Source organism: Bos javanicus, chromosome X (genome assembly GCF_032452875.1).
Source record: "Bos javanicus breed banteng chromosome X, ARS-OSU_banteng_1.0, whole genome shotgun sequence".
In the NCBI taxonomy this organism is placed as follows: domain Eukaryota; kingdom Metazoa; phylum Chordata; class Mammalia; order Artiodactyla; family Bovidae; genus Bos; species Bos javanicus.
In genome coordinates, this window is record NC_083897.1 from 75904365 (window position 1) to 75931100 (window position 26736).

At 39.3% G+C, this 26736-nt stretch overlaps 1 protein-coding gene across 3 annotated transcripts in view; it reads left to right on the forward strand.

Moving 5' to 3' along the window:
* The window catches only part of CYSLTR1 (cysteinyl leukotriene receptor 1), a 66292-nt gene that overhangs the window by 32118 nt on the left and 7438 nt on the right, over window positions 1–26736 (forward strand). The window contains exons 1-2 of one of the 3 annotated variants that reach the window (XM_061409646.1): window positions 14222–17450; window positions 18857–18942. The gene's annotated coding sequence lies outside the window, so the exon portion shown is untranslated. Of the gene's footprint in view, window positions 1–14221; window positions 17451–17477; window positions 18943–26736 lie in introns of those variants that run through there. The other 2 variants (XM_061409645.1, XM_061409647.1) reach the window with 2 other exon arrangements.

A 26736-nucleotide genomic window follows, 5' to 3' on the forward strand; every position in this document is an offset into this window, starting at 1 on the left:
GACTTTCTCTGGTGTTGTGGGCAGTGTGGGGTCAATTCATTTTTGGATAGTTCCTTGATCTGGCTTATATTTCTCATATCTATAGGCCCCTTTCTATGTAGTCGGTACTAACTGCAGGGTTTTTATCTGTTGCTCCTGTCACTTCTACGGAGGTTCAGTCTGGTTTATCTTCTTCTGTTTGCTGGTCTCTTCAGTGTCTAATTTCCGCCCTGACACAAAGGGGGGAGGTGGTGGACAATTTTTTTAGGCTCGCTTGTTCAGTCGTGCTGTCGGGAGGGAGGGACGCTGCAAACAAATAACACTGGCATGTGCTCGCAGTGTCTTGGCCGCACTGGGTTTGCCCCCGACTCACGGTGTGTGTGCTTTTCCTGTCTACACTGCTTAGGCTCTAGGTTGCTCTGCCAGGAACTGTCTGAGGCCAGCCCTGGGTTGTATGCACTTCCCAGGTCTAAGCCCCTCCGGTTCAGGTACTCGGGTAGTCCTCAGTGATGCAGACTCAGTTGGGCCTGCGTTTTATGCCCTTCCCAGGTCCAAGCAGCTCAGGTGACCAGGTGTTTGGTGAGCACAGTTGCTGCGACTTATTGCCTCCCCAGTCCCTGCCACTTGGTTTTCTGGGTGTACAACTGGCACACCTTCTCAGGCGGATGTTGACCATTCAGAATGCCAAGAAGTCTTGGTTAGCAATGAAGCCTGCTTGCAATTTGATAGATAATGCCTCTGTGGGGCCGCAATTGCCCCCTTCCGGCTCTGGCTGCCCTCGCCTGCCTGTCACGGGGGAGGGGAGGTAGGGGGTGGGCCTGTCTGCACCCAGCTAGCTCTGCTTAGTCCTTTGTTCTGTGAGCAGTCTTGACAGTGTCTTAGGTTAGGGCTTTTCGCATAGCTCTAGTCAGTCCTTTGTTCTGTGAGTGGGCCTGGCGGTGTCTTAAGTTAGTGCTTTTCACGTGGTAGCTATCCCACAATCTAGTTTGCTATCCCAAGTTAGTTCCCTCAGATTGCCCTCGGGGCATTCAGGCCCAGTCCTTACTCGAAGCAATGCAGCCCGCGCCTCCCTGCTCAACCCCCACTTGCTAGTGGGGGATGCGGGTGTCTGTGCTGCTTCTCCGCTGGGGGAGTTACCATTGGGCTTGTAATCTGTGGGGTTTAATTATTTATTTATTTTCCCTCCCAGCTTTGTTGCCCTCTGTGGTTCCAAGGCTCACCCAGACTGGTCAGTGAGAGTGTTTCCTGGTGTTTGGAAACGTCTCTCTCTTTTAATAATCCCTTCCCAGGACAGAGCTCCATCCCTACCTCTTTTGTCTCTCTTTTTGTCTTTTATATTTTTTCCTACCTCCTTTCGAAGACAATGGGCTGCTTTTCTTGGTGCCTGATGACCTCTGCCAGCATTCAGAAGTTGTTTTGTGGAATTTACTCAGCATTCAAATGTTCTCTTGACGAATTTGTGGGAGAGAAAGTGGTCTCCCTGTCCTATTCCTCCACCCTCTTAGGACCGCCTCTAAAGACTAACGTTAGTGTAGCATTTGCTTTCCTTTTTCTTTTTTGTTTGTGTATCAATTGTAGATTTTTGGTTTATGATTACCATGAGAATTTTATATAGCAGTCTATATATAAACAAAACTATTTTAAGTTACTGGTATTTTAATTTCAATTCAATTTCAATTCAATTCAATTTCTTTAAATTCAATGCAATTCTTATTTCCTGCATTTGTGTTCTCCTCTTCTCATGGTTTTTGGTTTTGATATCATACTTGTGTGTGGATGATTTCTTAATCTTACTATATGTTTACCTTTATCTGTGAGCTCTTCAATTTGTTATGTTCTTGTTTCTAATAATGGCCTTTTCTTTGTTGCTTAGAGAAATTCCTTTAGCATTTGTTGCAAAACAGGTCTAGTGATTAGCTTTTGCTTGTTCATAACATTTTTATTTCTCCATTACATCTGAAGGAGAGCCTTACTAGATGAAGCATTCCTGGTTATAGGTTCTTTCCTGTCATCATTTTAAATATATTTTGCACTGCCTCCTGATAAGAAATGAGCTGATAAACTTATGGTACTTCCCTTGTATGTTATTTGTTGCTTTCCCCTTGTTCTCTCTAATATTGTTTCTTTGTCTTTAATTTTTATCAATTCAATCACTATGTGTCTCATAGTGTTTCTCCTTGGGTTTATCCTGCCTGGGACTCTCTACATTTTCTAGACTTAGGTGATTGTTTTCTTTCCCATGTTAGAGAAGTTTTCAACTATTATCTCTTTCACTGTTTTCTCAGGTCTTTTCTATATATATTCTCCTCTGCTGCTGCTGCTAAGTCACATCAGTCGTGTCTGACTCTGTGTGACCCCAGAGACGGCAGCCCACCAGGCTCCCCCGTCCCCAGGATTCTCCAGGCAAGAACACTGGAGTGGGTTGCCATTTCCTTCTGTAATGCATTTAGGTGAAAAGTGAAAGTGAAGTCACTCAGTCGTGTCCGACTCTAGCGACCCCATGGACTGCAGCCTACCAGGCTCCTCCGTCCATGGGATTTTCTAGGCAAAAGTACTGGAGTGGGATGCCATTGCCTTCTCCGATTCTCCTCTGGGACCTCTATAATGTAAATGTTGGTGCATTTGACATTGTACCAGAGATCTCTCTTTCTTTCCTCATATCTTTTCCTTCTTTTTTCTTTATTCTATTCCATGGCAGTGATTTCCACCAGTCTGTCTTCCAATTCACTTCTCTATTCTTATGCTTCAGCTATTCTGCTATTGATTCCTTCTAGTATATTTCTCATTTCAGTTATTATATTATTCATTTCTGTTTGTTTGTTCTTTAGCACTTCTGGAAAAGTGAAAGTGTTAGTTGCTCAGTCGTGTCTGACTCTCTGTGATCCCATAGACTGTAGCCTGCCAGGCTCCTATGTCCATTGAATTACCCAGGCAAGAATACTGGAGTGGGTAGCCATTCCCTTCTCCAGGGTATGTTCCCAATCCAGAGATTGAACCTGGATCTCCCACATTTGCAGGTTGATTCTTTGCTGTCTGAGCCACCAGGGAAGCCCTTAGTTCTTACAAGTCTTTGTTAAACATGTCTTGTATCTTCTCAGTCTGTGCCTCCATTATTTTTTTGAGAACTTGGATCGTCTTCACTACCATTACTCTGAATTTCTTTTCCAGTAGATTGCCTATCTTTGCTTCATTTAGTTTTTCTTCTGAGGTTTATTCTTGATCTTCTCTCTAGGACATATGCCTCTGCCATCTCATCTAACTTTCTGTGATAGCAGTTTCTTTTCTGCAGGATGCAGGGTTATATTTCTTCTTGCTTCTTCTGTCTGTCCTCTGCTGGATGAAGCTGGTAAGAGGCTTGTGTAGGCTTCCTGTGGGAGGACGTGGTTTCTGCCCAGTGATGAGTGCAGCTGGGTTTTGTCCCTCTGTTGAGCAGAGCTGTGCTCAGGAAGACTTTATTTAAGTGGCCTGTCTGCTGATGGATGGGGCTGTGTACCTGTTCTGTTGGTTGTTTGGCCTGAAACATCCCAGCACTAAAGCCTACTGGCTATTGGGTAGGACTAGTTCTTGTGGGAGAATGGAGGCCTCCAGGAGGGCTCATGCCAATGAGTGCTCACCAGAGCTGCTGCTGCCAGTGTCATTTTCCCTGCAGTGAGCCACATCCACTCCTTACCTCCAAAGAAGACCCTCTAGTACTAGCAGGTAGGTCTTTCCCAATCTCTTATGAGGTCACTGCTTTTTTCTTGGTGCACGCTAGACCTTGTGGATGCCCTCCAAGAATGGAGTTTCTGTTTCTCCAGTCCTGTGGAATTCCTGCACTCAAACCCTGCTGTCCTTCAAAATCAGAATCTCTGGGGGATCCTCCTCCCATTGATAGGCCCCAAGTCTGTGAAGCCTGACATGGAGATCAGGACTTTCACTCCTATGGGAGAACTTCTATGGTATCAATATTTTCCAGTTTGTGAGTCACCCACCTAACAGGTGTGGGATTTTATTTTATCATGATCACACCTCTCCTACTGTCTTATTGTGGCTTCTTCTTTGTCTTGGATAAAGGAAATCTTTTATTTTTTTTCAGGTACCAACAGTTTTTTGTCAATGGTTGTTCAGCAGTTAGTTGTCATTTTGGTGTTTTTATGAGAAAGGGCGAGCTCCCATCCTACTCTGTCATCTTGCTGGCAAGTCCTAACTTCCTATGTTTTGGAAAACAAAATAGACTCATTATACATTTCCACCTATATCCTTAGTCCTTATAGAAAGCATATCTATCCCCTAATTCAGACTATTTTGATTTCTTGGATTCTTAACAACCCAAATAAGTGAGTTCTTCTTCACAATTAAAATGATTTGCAATTTGTTTACTCCAACAAAATGCTATCAGTAATGTGAAGTCCCCAAATTTAGATTAACATAGATGCTCTTCTTTGTATATCTTCAAAAATGTTCTCACACTCTTCTGGGAAACAAATTCCAGAATTAAGTTCATCTCCTAAGATGATTTTAGTTCCAAATGCCATAAAGTAAACAAACTCTAACTTCTCACCCGGCTGATCAAAGTTGGCCCTAGCATCTCCTTTGATTAGAATTGTTAGAAATATTAAGTATACCTGACTACCCCCCAAGATATTACTTATAAAAATGTTTGTGATTTGTTCAGATAGGACAAATAACAAAGTAAAAATAAATGTTTCATTTCTCAAGAGATTATCCAAGTGGTGTACAGCTGGAGGTGGGCCCAACAAGGAAAAGGTTGGGTGGAAACCACGGATACTTGTAAATGATGACTGGATAACCTAAAAATAAGCTAAACTTAAGCAAGTTATTGACCTATTTTGGTGATTCACTATAATATACAAAATTGATATGCCTGTCAAGATCAGAATTTTAAACTGGCATATCAAGGTAACCTTGTCCTTAAACCTAATTTTCCCAAGAGTCACTGTTTCAATAATTAAGCTGTCATTTTAATTCTACAGAATATCTTAGCTTGAGATAACTGCATATCCAAAAATATGCCACAGATTGTTTCAAGGCTCTCTTTCTAAGAGCCCTAAGCTCTCCTTAGTACTTACTGGTGGCTTTATTCTTTCTCCAGATTCTTTCTTTGGCCTCTGCCATTATTACCTTTCTCTGTGAAAGAGAAGATTCACTGGATAGGAGGCTAGTGCTAGATTGTGGATGGAACTGCCTGGAATTTAGGGTGGGGTCTTGATTATAGTTACTTACAGACTCTTGAGAAATCAAACAACAAGGTCTAAAATGAGTAGTTCAATACAGATCACCAACAGGCACATGAAAAGGTACTCAACATCATTCATTATTACAGAAATTAAAATCAAAACTACAAGGAGGTATCACCTTGCACCAGTCAGAATGGCCATCATCAAAAAATCTACAAACAATAAATGCTGGAGAGGAGGTAGAGAAAAGGGAACACTCCTACACTGTTGATGGAAATTTAAATTGATACAGCCACTATGGAGAACAGTATGAAGGTTCCTTTAAAAACTAAAAATAGAGTTACCATATGTATGGTATGTAATCCATACCAATCCTCAGCATACATCCAGAGTTACCATATGTATGGTGTGTAATCCATCCCAATCCTCAGCATACACCCAGAAAAAACACTAATTTGAAAAACATATATGCACCCCAATGTCATAGCAGCACTATTTACAATAACCAAGAAGCACAGAAGCAGCCTAAATGTCCATCAACAGATGATGGATAAAGAAAATCTGGGGTATGCATGTACACACACACATAGAAACACAATGGAATATTACTCAGTCATAAAAATCTTGAAATAATGTCATTTTCAGCAACATGGATGGACATAGAGATTATCATACTAAGTAAAGTCAGACAGAGAAAGACAAATATCATATGTTATCACTTATATGTGGGATCTTTAAAAAATGATACAAATGAACTTATTTACAAAACAGAAATAGACTCACAGATGTAGAAAACAAACCTATGGTTATCAAATAGGAAAGGAGGGGAGGAATAAATTATGAGTTTGGGATTAACAGATACCCACTACTATATACAAATAGATAAACAATAAGGACCTACTGTATAGCACAGGGAATTATATTCTCTACCTATAATAACTAAAATGGAAAATAATCTGAAAATAAATATATATTATATCCATATATATACATATGTATATGTATATATAAAACAATCACTGTGCTATACATCTTAAATTAACATAACATTGTAAGTCAACTGTATTTCAATTTTAAAAATGACTGGTTGGGCAGTGGTGTGTAAGATGATGTTGAAAAGAAAGAGCCTGAAATTAAGGACGCATGAAAGACATCTCCAGGAATTACAAACAGTTCAGCATGGTTGAAATACAAAGTACATGTGAAAGGTAGGAGATTATTGTTAAGTCATCTACATCTGAGGTAATTAGAGTCAGGATAGAAGAAGCAGCAGTAGGAAAGAAAAGGAATTGAGTGGAAAAAGACCAAGACTTGGTGTCAGATTGTATAAATGTTAGCTGGAACTGGAGCAAAATTGCAAAGCCACATCCTTTCTCTCTTCACCCCCAGCTTCCCACATTTGTGCTGTTTTCCCTATATTTAATTTTAACTTCAGTGTCATCAGATCTCAGATTTCTATTACCTTCCTCTCTTTTTCTCTTTCCCCATGAGTTTTAGCAAAACTCTCCCAGACTCCTACCATCTAACTAGATGACACAGTCTGATAAATTTGTCATTTTAACAGAAATCAAAGCCTCTTAAAAATTCTGAAGAGTAGATTCTGGCCCTCAGCTAAGATATGGACAGATGAATTGTTGGTCCTGGAACTCTAAAGCCATATGATCGAGCTGGATGAGCATCACATATCAGACGATTTTTTTTAAAGGGACCAACAGGAGGAGGTCCTAAGATGGCAGAGGAATAGGATGGGGAGACCACTTTCTCCCCCACAAATTAATCAAAAGAACATTTGAAAGCTGAGTAAATTCCACAAAACAACTTCTGAATGCTGGCAGAGGACATCAGGCACCCAGAAAAGCAGTCCATTATCTTCATACTGCTACTGCTAAGTCACTTCAGTCATGTCCGACTCTGTGCGACCCCATAGACGGCAGCCCACCAGGTTCCCCCGTCCCTGGGATTCTCCAGACAATAACACTGGAGTGGGTTGCCATTTCCTTCTCTAATGCATAAAGGTGAAAAATGAAAGTGAAGTTGCTCAGTTGTGTCCGACCCTCAGTGACCCCATGGACTGCAGCCTTCCAGGCTCCTCCATCCATGGGATTTTCCAGGCAAGAGTACTGGAGTGGGGTGCCATTGCTTTCTCCATTGTCTTCAAAAGGAGGTAGGAAAAATATAAAAGATAAAAAGAGACAAAAGAGGTAGAGATGGGGCTCCAACCTGGGAAAGGAGTTTTTTAAAAGAGAGAAGTTTCCAAACACCAGGAAACACTCTCACTGCTGAGTCTGTGGCGAGCCTTGGAACCACAGAGGGCAACGTAGCCGAGAGGAAAAATAAATAATTAAAATGCACAGATTACATGCCCAACGGTAATTCCCCCAGCAGAGAAGCAGCGCAGACACATGCATCCGCCACTAGCAAGCGGGGGTTGGGCAGGGAGGCCTGGGCTGCATTGCTTAGAGTGAGGACCAAGCCTGAATGCCCCAAGGGCAATCTGAGGGAACTACCTTGGATAGCAAACCAGACTGTAGGATAGCCACCACGCAAAAAGCCCTAACGTAAGACACTGTCAGGACTGCTCACAGAACAAAGGACTGAGCAGAGCTAGCCCAGCCCAGCCCCCTTCCTGTTGACATGCAGGCAAGGGCAGCCACAGCCAGAAGGGGGCAATCACGGCCCCAGAGAGGGATTATCTATGAAACTGCAAGTAGGCTTCGTTGCTAACCAAGACTTCTTGGGATTCTAGACAGTCAATATCTGCCTGAGAAGGTGTGCTGGTTGTACACCCAGAAAACCAAGCAGCAGGGACAGGGGAGGCGATAAGTCACAGCAACTGCGCTCGCTAAACACCTGGTCACCTCAGCTGCTCAGACCTGGGAAGGGCATAAAACACAGGCCCAACCAAGTCTGTGCCTCTGAGGACTACCCGAGTACCTGAATTGAGCGGCTTAGACCTGGGAAGTGCATACAACCTAGGGCTGGGCTCAGTTCCCAGCAGAGCAGTCTAGAGCCTAAGCAGTATAGACAGGGAAAGCACACACGCTGTGAGCAGGGGGCAAACTTAGTGTGGCTGAGACACTGCGAGCACCTGCCAGTGTTATTCGTTTGCAGTGTCCCTCCCTCCCCACAGAATGACTGAACAAGTGAGCCTAAAAAAGTGTCCACCACCGCCCCCTTGTGTCAGGGCAGAAATTAGACACTGAAGAGACCAGCAAACAGAAGAAGCTAAAACAGAGGGAACCTCCCTGGAAGTGACAGGTGCAATAGATTAAAACCCTGTAGTTAGTACTGACTACATAGGAAGGGGCATATAGATATTGAGAAATATAAGCCAGATAAAGGAACTATCCAAAAATAAACCGACCCCACACTGCCCACAACAACACCAGAGAAAGTCCTAGATATATTTTTACTATTTTTACTATCATTCTTTAATTTTTTTAATTTTTTTAATTTTTAAGTCCTCTACTACTCCTTTACTTTTCATTTTTATAACCTACTATGACTTTGAAAAAAAAAAAAAGACCCTATTTTTTAAAGCAAACTTCATATATATATATATATATATATATATTATAATTCTTGTGACTTTGTTGTTTTTTGTTTGTTTGTTTGTTTAATATTGTATTTTTGAAAATCCAACCTCTACTCTAGATTTTTAATCTTTGCTTTTTGGTATTTGTTATCAATTTTGTACTTTTAAGAACCCATTCTTCATTACTCATTTTTGCTTGGGAGTAAGATCACTGGCCTGATTGCTCACTCCCCCTTTGGATTCTTTTTTTTCTCCACCAGGTAGCCTCTATCTCCTCCCTCCCTCTTCTCTTCTCTACCCAACTCTGTGAATCACTTTGTGTGTTCCAGACTGTGGAGAACACTTAGGGAACTGATTACTGACTCTATCCTTTTGATTCCCTCATTTTATCCTCCTGGCCATCTCTATCTCCTTCCTCCCTCTTCTCTTCTCTTCTCTGTATAATTGCGTGAACATCTCTGAGTAGTCCAGACTGTGGAGGGCACATAGGGAAGTGATTACTGGCTAGCTTGCTCTCTCCTCTTTTGATTCCAACTCATCTCATCCTGGTCACCTTTATCTCCCTACTCCCTCTTCTCTTCTCCATGTAACTCTGTGTACCTCTCCGGGTGTCCCTCACTGTGGAGAAAATTTCATCTTTAACCTAGATGTTTTATCAAAGGTGCTGTATAGATGGAGAAATCTTGAGACTATGGTAAAAATAAGACTGAAAACCAGAAGCAGGAGGCTTAAGTCCAAATCCTGAGAACACCAGAGAACTCCTGACTCCAGGGAACATTAATCGACAGGAGGTCATCAATCGCCTCCATACCTACACTGAAACCAAGCACCACCCAAGGGCCAACAAGTTCCAGAGCAAGACATACCACACAAATTCTCCAGCAACACAGGAACATAGCCCTGAACTTCAATATGCAGATTGCCCAAAGTCACTCAAAACCCACTGACGTCTCACAACTCATTACTGGACACTTCATTGTACTCCAGAGAGAAGAAATCCAGCCCCACTCACCAGAACACCGACACAAGCTTCCCTAACCAGGAAACCTTGTCAAGCCACCCATAGGATCCCACCCACAGTAAGGAAACTCCACAATAAAGAGAACTCCACAAACTGCCAGAATACAGAAAGGCCACCCCAAACACACCAATATAAACAAGACGAAGAGACAGACGAATACCCAGCAGGTAAAAGAACAGGATAAATGCCCACCAAACCAAACAAAAGAGGAAGAGACAGGGAATCTACCTGATAAAGAATTCTGAACAATGATATTGAAAATTATCCAAAATCTTGAACAAAATGGAGTCACAGATAAATAGCCTGGAGACAAGGATTGAGAAGAAAAGTCTAACAAGGACCTAGATGAAATAAAAAAGAGTAAATATATAATGAATAATGAAATAAATGATATCAAAAACACTCTGGAGGGAACCAACAGTAGAATAACAGAGGCAGAAGATAGGATTAGTGAGGTAGAAGATAGAATGGTAAGAAATAAATGAATCAGAGAGGAAAAAAGAAAAACGAATTAAAAGAAATGAGGACAATCTCAGAGACCTCTGGAACAATGTTAAATGCCCCAACATTCGAATCATAGGAGTCCCAGAAGAAGACAGAAAGAAAGACCATGAGAAAATACTTGAGGAGATAATAGTTGAAAACTTGCCTAAAATGGGGAAGGAAATAATCACCCAAATCCAAGAAACCCGGAGAGTCCCAAACAGGAAAAACCCAAGGCGAAACACCCCAAGACACATACTAATGAAATTAACAAAGATCAAACACAGAGAACAAATATTAAAAGCAGCAAGGGAAAAACAACAAATAACACACAAGAGGATTCCCGTAAAGATAACAGCTGGTCTTTCAGTAGAAACTCTTCAGGCCAGGAGGGAATGGCAGGACATACTTAAAGTGACAAAAGAAAATAGCCTACAGCCCAGATTACTGTACCCAGCAAGGATCTCCTTCAAATATGAAGGAGACATCAAAAGCTTTACAGATTAGCAAAAGCTGAGAGAATTCAGCACCACCAAACCAGTTCTCCAACATATGCTAAAGGATCTTCTCTAGACAGGAAACACAAAAAGGGTGTATAAACACGAATCCAAAACAATAAAGTAAATGGCAATGGGGTCATACTTATCAATAATTACCTTAAACGTAAATGTGTTGAATGCCCTAAGCCAAAGACAAAGACTGGCTGAATGGATAAAAAAAACAAGACCCATAAATATGTTGTCTACAAGAGACCCACCTCAAAACAAGGGACACATACAGACTGAAAGTGAAGGGTTGGAAAAAGATATTCCAAGCAAATAGAGACTAAAAGAAAGCAGGAGTAGCAATATTCATATCAGATAAAATAGACTTTAAAACAAAGGCTGTGAAAAGAGACAAAGAAGGACACTACATAATGATCAAAGGATCAATCCAAGAAGAAGATATAACAATTATAAATATATATGCACCCAACATAGGAGCACCACAATATGTAAGACAAATGTTAACATGTATAAAAGGGGAAATTAACAATAACACAATAATAGTGGGAGACTTCTCCAGGATAGATCACATCCTGGGCCATAAATCTAGCCTTAGTAAATTCAAAAAAAATGACATCATTTCAAGCATCTTTTCTGACCACAATGCAGTAAGCTTAAATCTCAATTACAGGAGAAAAACTACTAAAAATTCCAACATACGGAGGCTGAACAACACACTGCTGAAAAACGAACAAATCACAGAAGAAACCAAAAAAGAAATCAAAATTTGCATAGAAACTAATGAAAATGAAAACACAACAACCCAAAACCTATGGGACACTGTAAAAGCAGTGCAAAGGGGAAGGTTCATAGCAATACAGGCATACTAAAGAAACGAGAAAAAAGTCAAATAAATAACCTAACTCTACATCTAAAGCAACTAGAAAAGGAAGAAATGAAGAACCCCAGGGTTAGTAGAAGGAAAGAACTCTTAAAAATTAGGGCAGAAATAAATGCAAAAGAAACAAAAGAGACCAGCAAAAATCAACAAAGCCAAAATCTGGTTCTTTGAGAGGATAAATAAAATTGACAAACCATTAGCCAGACTCATCAATAAACAAAGGGAGAAGAATCAAATCAATAAAATTGGAAACGAAAATGGAAAGATCACAACAGACAACACAGAAATTCAAAGGATCATAAGAGACTACTATCAACAATTATATGCCAATAAAATGGACAACGTGGAAGAAATGGACAAATTCTTCAAAAAGTACAACTTTCCAAAATTGAACCAGGAAGAAATAGAAATCTTAACAAACCCATCAGAAGCATGGAAATTGAAACTAAAATCAGAAATCTTCCAGCAAACAAAAGCCCAGGTCCAGATGGCTTCACAGCTGAATTCTACCAAAAATTTAGAGAAGAGCTAAAACCTATCCCACTCAAACTCTTCCAGAAAATGGCAAAGGAAGGTAAACTTCCAAACTCATTCTATGAGGCCACCATCACCCTAATAACAAGACCTGACAAAGATGCCACAAAAAAAGAAAACTACAGGCCAATATCACTGATGAATATAGATGCAAATATCATTAACAAAATTCAGAATCCAACAACACATTAAAAAGATCATACATCATGACCACGTGGGCTTTATGCCAGGGATGCAAGGATTCTTCAATATCTGCAAATCAATCAGTGTAATACACCACATTAAAAAATTGAAAACTAAAAGCCATATGATTATCTCAATAGATTCAGAGAAAGCCTTTGACAAAGTTCAACATCCATTTTTTATTAAAAAAAAAAATCTCCAGAAAGCAGGAATAGATGGAACATACCTCAAGATAATAAAAGCTATATATGACAAACCCACAGCAAACATTATCTTCAATGGTGAAAAATTGAAAGCATTTCCCCTAAAGTCAGGAACAAGACAAGGGTGCCCACTTTCACCACTACTATTCAACATAGTTTTGGAAGTTTGGGCCACAACAATCAGAGCGTAAAAAGAAATAAAAGGAATACAGATTGGAAAAGAAGAAGCAAAACTCTCACTGTTTGCAGATGACATGATCCTCTACATAGAAAACCCTAAAGACTCCACCAGAAAAGTACTAGAGCTAATCAATGAATATAGTAAAGTTGCAGGATATAAAATCAACACAGAGAAATCCCTTGCATTCCTATACACTAATAATGAGAAAATAGAAAGAGAAATTAAGGAAACAATTCCATTCACCATTGCAATGAAAAGAATAAAATACTTAAAAATATATCTACCTAAAGAAACTAAAGACCTATATATAGAAAACTATAAAACACTGGTGAAAGAAATCAAAGAGGACGCTAATAGATGGAGAAATACACCATGTTCATGGATCAGAAAAATCAATATAGTGAAAATGAGTATACTATCCAAAGCAATCTATAGATTCAATGCAATCCCTATCAAGCTACCAACAGTATTTGTCACAGAGCTAGAACAAATAATTTCACAATTTGTATGGAAATACAAAAAACCTCGAATAGTCAAAGCAATCTTGAGAAAGAAGAATGGACCTGGAGGAATCAACCTTGCTGACATCAGGCTCTACTACAAAGCCACAGTCATCAGGACAGTATGGTACTGGCACAAAGACAGAAATATAGATCAATGGAACAAAATAGAAAGCCCAGAGATAAATCCACGCACCTATGGACACCTTATCTTTGACAAAGGAGGCAAGAATATACAATGGATTAAAGACAATCTCTTTAACAAGTGGTGCTGGGAAAACTGGTCAACCACTTGTAAAAGAATGAAACAAGAACACTTTCTAACACCATACACAAAAATAAACTCAAAATGGATTAAATATGTAAACATGAGACCAGAAACTATAAAACTCCTAGAGGAGAACATAGGCAAAACACTCTCCGACATACATCACAGCAGGATCCTCTATGACCCACCTCCCAAAATATTGGAAATAAAAGCAAAAATAAACAAATGGGACCTAATTAAACTGAAAAGCTTCTGCACAACAAAGGAAACTCTAAGCAAGGTGAAAAGACAGCCTTCAGAATGGGAGAAAATAATAGCAAATGAAGCAACTGACAAACAACTAATCTCAAAAATATACAAGCAACTCCTCCAGCTCAACTCCAGAAAAATAAATGACCCAATCAAAAAATGGGCCAAAGAACTAAATAGACATTTCTCCAAAGAAGACATACAGATGGCTAACAAACACATGAAAAGATGCTCAATATCACTCATTATCAGAGAAATGCAAATCAAAACCACAATGAGGTACCATTTCATGCCAGTCAGAATGGCTGTGATCCAAAAGTCTACAAGCAATAAATGCTGGAGAGGGGGTGGAGAAAAGGGAACCCTCTTACACTGTTGGTGGGAATGCAAACTAGTACAGCCACTATGGAGAACAGTGTGGAGATTCCTTAAAAAACTGGAAATAGAATTGCCTTATGATCCAGCAATCCCACTGCTGGGCATACACACTGAAGAAATCAGAATTGAAAGAGACACATGTACCCCAATGTTCATCGCAGCACTGTTTATAATAGCCAGGACATGGAAGCAACCTAGATGTCCATCAGCAGATGAATGGATAAGAAAGCTGTAGTACATATACACAATAGAGTATTACTCAGCCATTAAAAAGAATACATTTGAATCAGCTTTAATGAGGTGGATGAAACTGGAGCCTATTATACAGAGTGAAGTAAGCCAGAAAGAAAAACACCAATACAGTATGCTGCTGCTGCTGCTGCTAAGTCGCTTCAGTCGTGTCCGACTCTGTGCAACCCCATAGATGGCAGCCCAACAGGCTCCACCACCCCTGGGATTCTCCAGTCAAGAACACTGGAGTGGGTTGCCATTTCCTTCTCCAATGCATGGAAGTGAAAAGTGAAAGTGAAGTCGTTCAGTCGTGTCCCACTCTTCGTGACCCCATGGACTGCAGCCCACCAGGCTCCTCCATCCATGGGATTCTCCAGGCAAGAGTACTGGAGTTAGGTGCCATTGCCTTCTCCGCCAATACAGTATTCTAATGCATATATATGGAATTTAGAAAGATGGTAACGATAACCTTGTATGCGAGACAGCAAGTGACACAGATGTATAGAACAGTCTTTTGGACTCTGTGAGAGAGGGCGAAGGTGGGATGATTTGGGAGAATGGCACTGAAATATGTATAATATCGTATGTGAAACGAATCGCCAGTCCAGGTTTGATGTATGATACAGAATGCTCAGGGCTGGTGCACTGGGATGTCCCAGAGGGATGGTATGAGGAGGGAGGTGGGAGGGGGGTTCAGGATGGGGAACATATGTCCACCAGTGGAGGATTCATGTTAGTGTGTGGCAAAACCAATACAATATTGTAAAGTAATTAGCCTCCAATTAAAATGAATACATTTGTATTTTTAAAAAAAATAAAATAAAAGGGACCAACAAAGAAGACTTAAGCAGTTTCTCCCTTGCAGGCTATGAAGAATGGTGATCATACTGCCAGAATATGTTGTTATTTGTTAGAAAACAAAGCGGGTAAGGTCAAGGAAAAAAAAAAAAAAAAGACCTTTGAGCCCTAGAAAGTCCAGTAACTTTACATTGCAAAATTAGCACTTAGTTTAGAAACCACTATCAAAGTTAAAACTGTTGTGCTACCTTTAGAGGGCCTGAAGAAACCTGTATCCTGAGCACAGCTGATATATTCAAAGAGGAATGAAGTGATACTTTCTCTCAGATGTTCACCTGAGAGAAACTCAGGGAACACCTAGAAGTCTTAAATCAAGTTCACAAACAACTTATGTCTGGTTCCTCTTTATTGAAGCTGTAAATCTCTTAACTTATGTGCTCTTTTTTTCTAAGATGAAAAATAAAGAATACTTGGTTTTTGCCCTTTAAGGCTAGTGGGACTGCCCAGTAGAAAGAACAGTGAAGTTTAAATTGAATAACCACAGAGATGAGTATGACATGAAACAATCAGTAAAAATTATCAAGGAAAGTACAAACAAAATAATGTAGGACTTCAAAGGAAAGAAATATTAAATTGGATCAGGAATGGCTTTTTTTTTTTAATATAAGCAAAAAAGAGGCACAGTTACTATTTTCATTTAATAGAAGATACTAGCCTGGGGACTATCTGAGGATGCTACAGATCACTAGCTCTACCTGGGCCACACTTAGAAGGCACAACAGTATATAAGTCATCCTCATTCATAAATAGTTTTATTGCAGCAAAAATAAAGGGTATGGTATATGAATCGGGACCTTATATTCTCAGGTTTTTCCAGTGGTTATATATGGATGTGAGAGTTGGACTGTGAAGAAAGCTGAGCGCCGAAGAATTGATGCTTTTGAACTGTGGTGTTGGAGAAGACTCTTGAGAGTCCCTTGGACTGCAAAGAGATCCAACCAGTCCATTCTGAAGGAGATCAGTCCTGGGTGTTCTTTGGAAGGAATGATGCTAAAGCTGAAACTCCAGCACTTTGGCCACCTCATGTGAAGAGTTGACTCACTGGAAAAGACTCTGATGCTGGGAGGGATTGGGGGCAGGAGGAGAAGGGGATGACAGAGGATGAGATGGCTGGATGGCATCACTGACTCGATGGACATGAGTCTGTGTGAACTCCAGGAGTTGGTGATGGACAGGGAGGCCTGGAGTGCTGCGATTCATGGGGTCGCAAAGAGTCGGACACGACTGAGCGACTGAACTGAACTGAACTGATTCTCGGGTTATCTTTGGGAACTCCTACTTACTTGTTCACTGAAGCTTGACCAGGTTACAGATCAATGGAGGCTAAGGGCTGATGCAAGGAGAGTAGATAGATGATGATGATAATGAAGATAGATAGATAAACTGATAGACAGATAGATAGATAGATATACATGTACTAGAGGAGCCAAATAAAAATTTGAGTACCTCCTGAAATAAATAATTGAACCCAAAAGTTATATATCCACACATTTACTTTATTGCCTCATTTTCCCTCACCCAATCACCCAGAGAAGAATGGTAGAATCCAATTTTGGCAGAAGCTGATGTCAGAGACAAGAGTTCTCAAGTAAACAAAAAGAAAAGAGGGGCAAAGCATAAGAGTATTGAATGTCTACTATATGCAAACTCAGAATTTCTAAAGGAAATTTCTAAAGGAACCATGGAAGACACTTCAAAATCCCAAACTTCAGGAAACATTACATTGTTGCCCAGGCAATGTGAACTTTACTCACTTGTCCATGTACAGAGAGAAGGCTAAATTGTAGTTGTACAGCTACCATAAACTTGGACAATTAGTACATTAGCCTGGTAAAAGTACACTTCTCATAGATGGGTCTTAGAAATTCAAAAACTTTCTCTTTCCACACTGGGGAGAAATATAAGCTTTGTCTAAACACAAAACTGTGACAGAGCCAAAGTTAATTTTCACCTAAAGAAAATGACTGAAATCATATAATTCCTGGATTAGAAAGGTTATTTTTATTAAATAGTCAGTCAGTATCTTTATTGATTAAAGAGCCCCAGGATAAGCTAAATCCCCAAAGAAGTTTTAATGCCTGAATAACAAAATATAAAAGCCAACTCTGTTTGAGTAATTTCCCACCTGCAATGCTTACTTCCTCCGGACTGCTAGTAGAAGCTTACTTATGTCAACTCCTTGCCTGGGGATGAAAGGAAAATTCTGCGAGAGAGAAGAAATTGGAGAATATTTGAAAAATGATTATCTGAATATGCGGTGGACTCAAACATCAATATCATAGCTGTGGGTTCAGATTCCTACTTTTTAAACTGTTTCATATTTTGCATTTTCTTTATTTTCATTTTGATTTTCCTTTTTTTCAGTAGAGTTCCTTTGGAAAGTTCCAACCTATTTTAAACTTGCTAAGGTCCATCTAGTCAAAGCTGTGGTTTTTCCAGTAGTCACGTATGAATGTGAGGGTTGGACTATAAAGAAAGCTGAGAGCCAAAGAATTTATGCTTTTGAACTGTGGTGTTGGCAAAGACTCTTGAGAGTCCCTTGGACTGTAAGGAGATCCAACCAGTGAATTCTAAAGGAAATCAGTCTTGAATATTCATTGGAAGGACTGATGCTGTAGCCAATAGTTTAGCCACCTGATAAGAAGAACTGACTCACTGGAAAAGACCCTGATGCTGGTAAAGATTGAAGGTGGGAGGAGAAGGAGATGACAGAGAATGAGATAGTTGTATGGCATCACCAACATGATAGACATGAGTTTGAGTAGGCTCCGGGAGTTGGTGATGGACAGGGAGGCCTGGCATGCTGCAGTCCATGGGGTCACAGAGAGTCGGACATGACTGAGCAACTGAACTGAACTGAAGGATTAATTGGAGAAATATGTTTATTTTGTTGACAGGCCACAAGTAAAAGAAAAATGGCCAGCCTCTGGGGTCCTTGCATATAGGGATGAAAGTTGCCATAGGGCAACACAAATTTAGGAAACAAGTATTCAGGCTGCTACGGTTTTAAGAAAGCCCTTCTTTGTTCATTTCTTGGAGATTTTCTATACTTTCTTAGATTTTCTGATAGTTTAGTTGAAGATACATACACTCATGAAAAGTTAACTATACAAACTATAAAACAGTTGATATTCAAAGGTATATAATATATGCCAAATTGATGATTAAGTCCATAACTATTATTATGAATTTTTAGGGAAAAGAGCCCAAAGTCTTATAAATCATCATTCCTCCCAGGAAAACTGTCCCTAAGCCATCACAGGCAGACATACTTGATATTTTTCAAGTCCTAATTCCTCTTCCTAGCAGACTAGATGCTTGGATATGAAGTTCAAAGTTATTTCTCCTTGGAACTTTATAAAGAGCTATTTAGAAGAGAAAATAGGGAAAATACCATGGTTTCATAGAAGAGAATTTTTATAATACTGTGTTCATCTCTAGATACAGAAACTATTAATAGAGCAGTAGACATATGTAATCAGCCCTGGTCTTTATTTTAAATTTTCCCCTAAGGATGTAAAAATGAGTGGAGTGGAAATGAGGATACATGGAATCCAATAACTAGCTCTAAACCTGTCAGTAAAGCTATGATGTCCCATCACACACCCTGTGGTTAAGGCTGCTAAGCTCCCATGACCCTCTGGACTGCTTCTAAAGTCATTAACTTCCTTTTCAATCTTATGATTTCAGCTTAGGCTTCATCTGATATTATATCATAAGAAGTGCTGACCACTAGCCAAGAACATTCGTGAAGGGTACTGCAGTGCCAGAAAGAGGTATGGCTCTATTTTCTAAATAAATCTTGTTTTTCAATTCACTACTTATCTTAACAAAGTAACTTCCTTCATCATCTGCACTAAATATTAATTTCATTTATGTTTATTGCCTGTATATGTTTGCATACGTGCTCAGTCATGTCTGACTCTTTGCAACCCCATGAACTGTAGCCTACCAGGCTCCTCTGTCCATGGATTTTCCATGCAAGAATACTGGAGTGGGTTACTATTTCTTACTCCAGGAGATCATCCCAGCTCAGGGATCAAACCTGCATCTCTGGTATTGGCAGGCAGATTCTTTACCACTAAGCACTTGGGAAGTCCCTATTGTTTGTATATATGAATCAACTAATAGCCCATTCGTTTTGTGCTAAGACAGTTCTTACCATACTGTACTATAACTTGTTCATACTTCTGAGCTATCACTCCTCTCCCCCAGCATTCTATGAGCTGCTCAAATGCAGAGATGCATCCTTAAGCATCCCTGTTTCCATATAGTGTGGATATCATTATTAGGAGATCACAGTAAATTCTATAAAAATGAATCAAATGTTGTTTAAGATAAGTAAAACCATCATCTGCAAAATGAGTAGCTTGAACTAAATTATCTCTAACCTTCTAGGATTCATTACTTGTTTGAAAGTTTTAAAATTTTCTTTTTTTGACCTAATATAAGTCAATAGCTTGACTTAGTTATAAATAAGCAGTCAAATCTAAATATCAAAAGTACAAGGAAAGCTTTTTTAGTAATGACCAATAAATTTATTAATGGTACTAGAGTGACCTATTTCTTTTTTTTATTAATTTATCCATTTTATTCGGCATTTTTCATTCAAACACCTGAGAATTTCAAAATTATTTATAATGTTTAACAGACAAGTAAAACAAATGATTAATCTCTGTAAAGATAATATTTAACAGACAAGTAAAACAAATAATTAATCTCTGTAAAGATATGTGTGTTTTAATATTATAGTTAACCTTATGATTTAGTGCCTTTCTTAGTACTTTAGGAAGCAACTTAACAGATTCACTCTGAGGTTGGGAAAGTTTTAAATAATATTGGAGTGAAAAGATAACTTTCAGTGATTTAGAATGATAAACAATACTTTCAAATGATAAACTTGCTCTGTCATTCATTTACTCATTCATTTTATTAATATTTATGAGCAAAGTACATATGTTTTGGCCCTGTGTGAGCCCTTTATATATCAATCAGAAAGTCTATGAGGGAAGATAACAAACACATACGCACTACTGATCTGAAAGACAGATTTTAAGTTCCCTAGAAGAGGAAAGATAGAAATTACCTTGGAAGGAGGCTAAAGGAAGGCTTTGTCATGAAGGTCAAGAAGAGCTGAAAGATGGGTAGCTTTTGCACACACATAGATGGAGAAAAGGTCATTTCACGAAAAAGAAATACCATGAAAAAAGACAGATAGGCGGGAAAACATATAGCTCATGTCCCTGATATAGTAAAGTAGTTGTTTATTGAAATATAGGGTGAACAAAAAGGGAGAAGTAGAAAGAAGCTAGGAAAGTTCAATTGCAACCGGACTCTGTGTGTGTGTGTGCACGCATGCACGCACACGTGCGCACTAAGTCATTTCAGTTGTATCTGACTCTGCGACCATATGGACTGTAGCCCGCCAGGCTCCTCTCTCTATCAGATTCTACAGGCAAGAATACTGGCGTGGGCTGCCATGCCCTCCTCCAGGGGTTCTTCCAAGAGGCTTAAATATCAGGCCAAGAAGTCTGGATTTTAATTTGAAGACACTGAAAGACCATTGAAGATTTTTAGAGAAGTAATATGAAATAATTGAAAGCTATAATGTATAGAGAATTATTTTGGAAAGAGTTTGTAGTAGAATATAGTGAGTGTTAGTGGTGGTAGAAAGGACAGATGGTAATTATTTGATACCTTTCAAATGTGGTTATTTTTTAAAAAGGCAGATGACACCACCCTTATGGCAGAAAGTGAAGAGGAACTAAAAAGCCTCTTCGCGGCGTGGGCTGCATCGCTGAGAGTAAGAATCTGGCCTGAATACCCTGAGCGCTATCTGAGCGAAATAATTTGGGCTAGCAAACCAGACTGTGGGATACCTACCACGCGAAAAGCCAGCCCTAACCTAAGACCGCCAGGCCCGCGCACGAAACAAAGGACTGAACAGAGATAGCCGGCTGCAGACCTTCCCCCTCCGGTGACAGGCAGCCAGAGCCGGAAGGGGGCAATCGCAGCCCCAGAGAGACATTATCTATAAAATTGTAAGCAGGCTTCTTTGCTAACTAAAACTTCTTGGGGGTCTGGACGGTCAACATCTGCCTGAGAAGGTGCGCCGGTTTTACATCCAGATAACCGAGTGGCGGGGAGGCGATAAGTCGCAGCATTGGCGCTCGCCTGGGAAGAGCAAATTGGCGCTCGGACCTGGGAAGAGCACAAAACGCAGGCCCAACTGAGTCTGCGCCTCTGAGGACTACCCGAGTGCCTGAACCTGAGCGGCTTGGACCTGGGAGGTGCATGCAGCCCAGGGCCAGCCTCGGATTGTTCCCGGCGGAACAACCTAGAGTCCGAGCAGTGTGGACAGGGAGGCTACACGCGCCGTGAGCGGGGGCAGACCCAGGGTGGCTGAGGCACTGCGAGCCCACGCCAGTGTTATTTGTTTGCAGCATCGCTCCCTCCCTCCCTCCCCACAGCGCGACTGAACAAGTAAGGCTAAAAAAAAAAAAAAAAAAAAAAAGTGTCCTCCACCGTGCCCTTTGAGTCAGGGCGGAAACCAGATACTGAAGAGACTAGCAAACAGAAGAAGATATAACAGAGGGAAGCGCCTTGGAAGCTACAGGCAATAGATCAAAACCCTGTGGTTACTACGGACTACATAGGAAGGGGCCTATTGATCTTGAGAAATATAAATCTGACCAAGGAACTAGCCAAAAATGAACTGAACCCACTACACCCACAAAAAAACCCAAAAAAGTCCTAGATATAATTTTATTATTTTTACGATCATTCTTTTTTTTTTTTTAATTAAAAAAAAATTTTAAGTCCTCTATTGTTCCTTTAATTTTCACTTTTATAACCTATTACTTTGCAAAAAAAAAAAAAAAAGACCCTATTTTTTTCTTCTTCATCAAACTTCATATATATATATTTTATAATTTTTTGACCTTGTGTTTTTTTTTTTTTTTTTGGTTTTGTTTTTTTCTTCTTTTCTTTAACATTGTATTTTTGAAATTCCAAACTCTACTCTAGATTTTTAATTTTCGCTTTTTGGTATATGTTATCAATTTTGTACCTATAGTTTTTTTTTATATAATTTCTGTGACTTTTTTTTTTCTTCTTCTCTGTTTCTTTCTCTTCTTCTTTTATATAACATTGTATATCTGAAATTCCAAACTTTACTCTAGATTTTTAATTTATGCTTTTTGGTATTTGATATCAATTTTGTACCTGTATTTTCTTTATAATTTTTGTGACATTGTTCATATTTGTTTGTTTGTTTTCTCTCTTTATTTTTCTTCTTCTTCTTCTTTTTTTTTTTTAACATTGTATTTTTGAAATTCCAAACTCTACTCTAGATTTTTAATTTTTGCTTTCTGGTATTAGTTATCAATTTTGTACCTGTACTTTCTTTATAATTTTCGCGACCTTGTTTGTTTTTGTTTGTTCGATTTTTCTCTCTTTCTTTTCCTTCTTCTTTTCTTTAACATCATATTTTTGAAATTCCAAACTCTACTCTAGATTTTTAATTTTCGCTTTCTGGTATTAGTTATCAATTTTGTACCTGTACTTTCTTTATAATTTTCGCGACCTTGTTTGTTTTTGTTTGTTCGTTCTTTCTCTCTTTCTTTTCCTTCTTCTTTTCTTTAACGTCGTATTTTTGAAATTCCAAACTCTACTCTAGATTTTTAATTTTTGCTTTTATGTATTTGTTACCAATTTTGTACCTTTAAGGACCCAATCTTCAGGACCCATTTTTCACTAGGGAGTGAGATCACTGGCTTGACTGCTCTCTCTCCCTTTGGACCCTCCTTTTTCTCCACCAGGTCGCCTGTGTCTCCTCCCTAACCCCTCTCTACTCTACCCAACTCTGTGAATTTCTGTGTGTTCCAGACGGTGGAGAACACTTAGGGAACTGATTACTGGCTGGATCTGTCTCCCTCCTTTTCATTCCCCCTTTTATCCTTCTGGCCACCTCTGTTACCTTCCTCCTTCTTCTCTTCTCTGTATAACCTCGTGAACATCTCTGAGTGGTCCAGTTGTGGAGTGCACATAAGGAAGTGACTACTGGCTAGCCCACTCTCTCCACTATTGATTCACCTCATCTCATTTGGGTCACCTCTAACTCCCTCCTCCCTCTTCTCTTCTCCATGTAACCCTGTGAACCTCTCTGAGTGACCCTCACTGTAGAGAAACTTATCATCTTTAATGTAGATGTTTTATCAATGGTGTTGTATAGAAGGAGAAGTTTTGAAACTACTGTAAAAATAAGACCGATAATCGGAAGCAGGAGACTTAAGTCCAAACCCTGACTCCAGGGAACTCCTGACTCCAAGGAACATTCATTGACAGGAGCTCATCAAATGCCTCCATACCGACACTGAAACCAAGCACCACACAAGGGCCAATAAGTTCCAGGGCAAGACATACCAAGCAAATTCTCCAGCAACAAAGGAACACAGCCCTGAGCTTCAAGATACAGGCTGCCCAAAGTCACCCCAAAACTATAGACATCTCATAACTCATTACTGGACATTTCATTGCACTCCAGAGAGAAGAAATACAGCTCCACCCACCAGAACACCGACACAAGCTTCCCTAACCAGGAAACCTTGACAAGCCACCTGTACAAACCCACACACAGTGAGGAAACGCCACAATAAAGAGAACTCCACAAACTGCCAGAATACAGAAAGGACACCCCAAACTCAGCAATTTAAACAAGATGAAGAGACAGAGGAATACTCAGCAGATAAAGGAACAGGATAAATGCCCACCAAACCAAACAAAAGAGGAAGAGATAGGGAATCTACCTGATAAAGAATTCCGAATAATGATAGTGAAATTGATCCAAAATCTTGAAACTAAAATGGAATCACAGATAAATAGCCTGGAGACAAGGATTGAGAAGATGCAAGAAAGGTTTAACAAGGACCTAGAAGAAATAAAAAAGAGTCAATATATAATGAATAATGCAATAAGTGAAATTAAAAACACTCTGGAGGCAACAAATAGTAGAATAACAGAGGCAGAAGACAGGATTAGTGAATTAGAAGATAGAATGGTAGAAATAAATGAATCAGAGAGGATAAAAGAACAACGAATTAAAAGAAATGAGGACAATCTCAGAGACCTCCAGGACAATATTAAACGCTACAACATTCGAATCATAGGGGTTCCAGAAGAAGAAGACAAAAAGAAAGACCATGAGAAAATACTTGAGGAGATAATAGTGGAAAACTTCCCTAAAATGGGGAAGGAAATAATCACCCAAGTCCAAGAAACCCAGAGAGTACCAAACAGGATAAACCCAAGGAGAAACACCCCAAGACACATATTAATCAAATTAACAAAGATCAAACACAAAGAACAAATATTAAAAGCAGCAAGGGAAAAACAACAAATAACACACAAGGGAATTCCCGTAAGGATAACAGCTGATCTTTCAATAGAAACTCTTCAAGCCAGGAGGGAATGGCAAGACATACTTAAAATGATGAAAGAAAATAACCTACAGCCCAGATTATTGTGCCCAGCAAGGATCTCATTCAAGTATGAAGGAGAAATCAAAAGCTTTTCAGACAAGCAAAAGCTGAGAGAATTCTGCACCACCAAACCAGCTCTCCAACAAATACTAAAGGATATTCTCTAGACAGGAAACACAAAAACGGTGTATAAACTCGAACCCAAAACAATAAAGTAAATGGCAACGGGAACATACTTATCAGTAATTACCTTAAATGTAAATGGGTTGAATGCCCCAACCGAAAGACAAAGACTGGCTGAATGGATACAAAAACAAGACCCCTACATATGTTGTCTACAGGAGACCCACCTCAAAACAGGGGACACATACAGACTGAAAGTGAAGGGCTGGAAAAAGATTTTCCATGCAAATAGGGACCAAAAGAAAGCAGGAGTAGCAATACTCATATCAGATAAAATAGACTTTAAAACAAAGGCTGTGAAGAGAGACAAAGAAGGTCACTACATAATGATCAAAGGATCAATCCAAGAAGAAGATATAACAATTATAAATATATATGCACCCAACACGGGAGCACCACAGTACGTAAGACAAATGCTAACAAGTATGAAAGGAGAAATTAACAATAACACAATAATAGTGGGAGACTTTAATACCCCACTTACACCTATGGATAGATCAACTAAACAGAAAATTAACAAGGAAACACAAACTTTAAACAATACAATAGACCAGTTAGACCTAATTGATATCTATAGGTCATTTCATCCCAAAACAATGAATTTCACCTTTTTCTCAAGCACACATGGAACCTTCTCCAGGATAGATCACATGCTGGGCCATAAAGCTAGCCTTGGTAAATTCAAAAAAATAGAAATCATTCCAAGCATTTTTTCTGACCACAGTGCAGTAAAATTAGATCTCAATTACAGGAGAAAAACTATTAAAAATTCCAACATATGGAGGCTGAACAACACACTGCTGAATAACCAACAAATCACAGAAGAAATCAAAAAAGAAATCAAAATTTGCATAGAAACGAATGAAAATGAAAACACAACAACCCAAAACCTGTGGGACACGGTAAAAGCAGTCCTAAGGGGAAAGTTCATAGCAATACAGGCACACCTCAAGAAACAAGAAAAAAGTCAAATAAATAACCTAACTCTACACCTAAAGCAACTAGAAAAGGAAGAAATGAAGAACCCCAGGGTTAGTAGAAGGAAAGAAATCTTAAAAATTAGAGCAGAAATAAATGCAAAAGAAACAAAAGAGACCATAGCAAAAATCAACAAAACCAAAAGCTGGTTATTTGAAAGGATAAATAAAATTGACAAACCATTAGCCAGACTCATCAAGAAACAAAGGGAGAAAAATCAAATCAACAAAATCAGAAACGAAAATGGAGAGATCACAACAGACAACACAGAAATACAAAGGATCATAAGAGACTACTATCAACAATTATATGCCAATAAAATGGACAACGTGGAAGAAATGGACAAATTCTTAGAAAAGTACAACTTTCCAAAACTCGACCAGGAAGAAATAGAAAATCTTAACAGACCCATCACAAGCACGGAAATTGAAACTGTAATCAAAAATCTTCCAGCAAACAAAAGCCCAGGTCCAGACGGCTTCACAGCTGAATTCTACCAAAAATTTAGAGAAGAGCTGACACCTATCCTGCTCAAACTCTTCCAGAAAATTGCAGAGGAAGGTAAACTTCCAAACTCATTCTATGAGGCCACCATCACCCTAATACCAAAACCTGACAAAGATGCCACAAAAAAAGAAAACTACAGGCCAATATCACTGATGAACATAGATGCAAAAATCCTTAACAAAATTCTAGCAATCAGAATCCAACAACACATTAAAAAGATCATACACCATGATCAAGTGGGCTTTATCCCAGGGATGCAAGGATTCTTCAATATCCGCAAATCAATCAATGTAATACACCACATTAACAAATTGAAAAATAAAAACCATATGATTATCTCAATAGATGCAGAGAAAGCCTTTGACAAAATTCAACATCCATTTATGATAAAAACTCTCCAGAAAGCAGGAATAGAAGGAACAT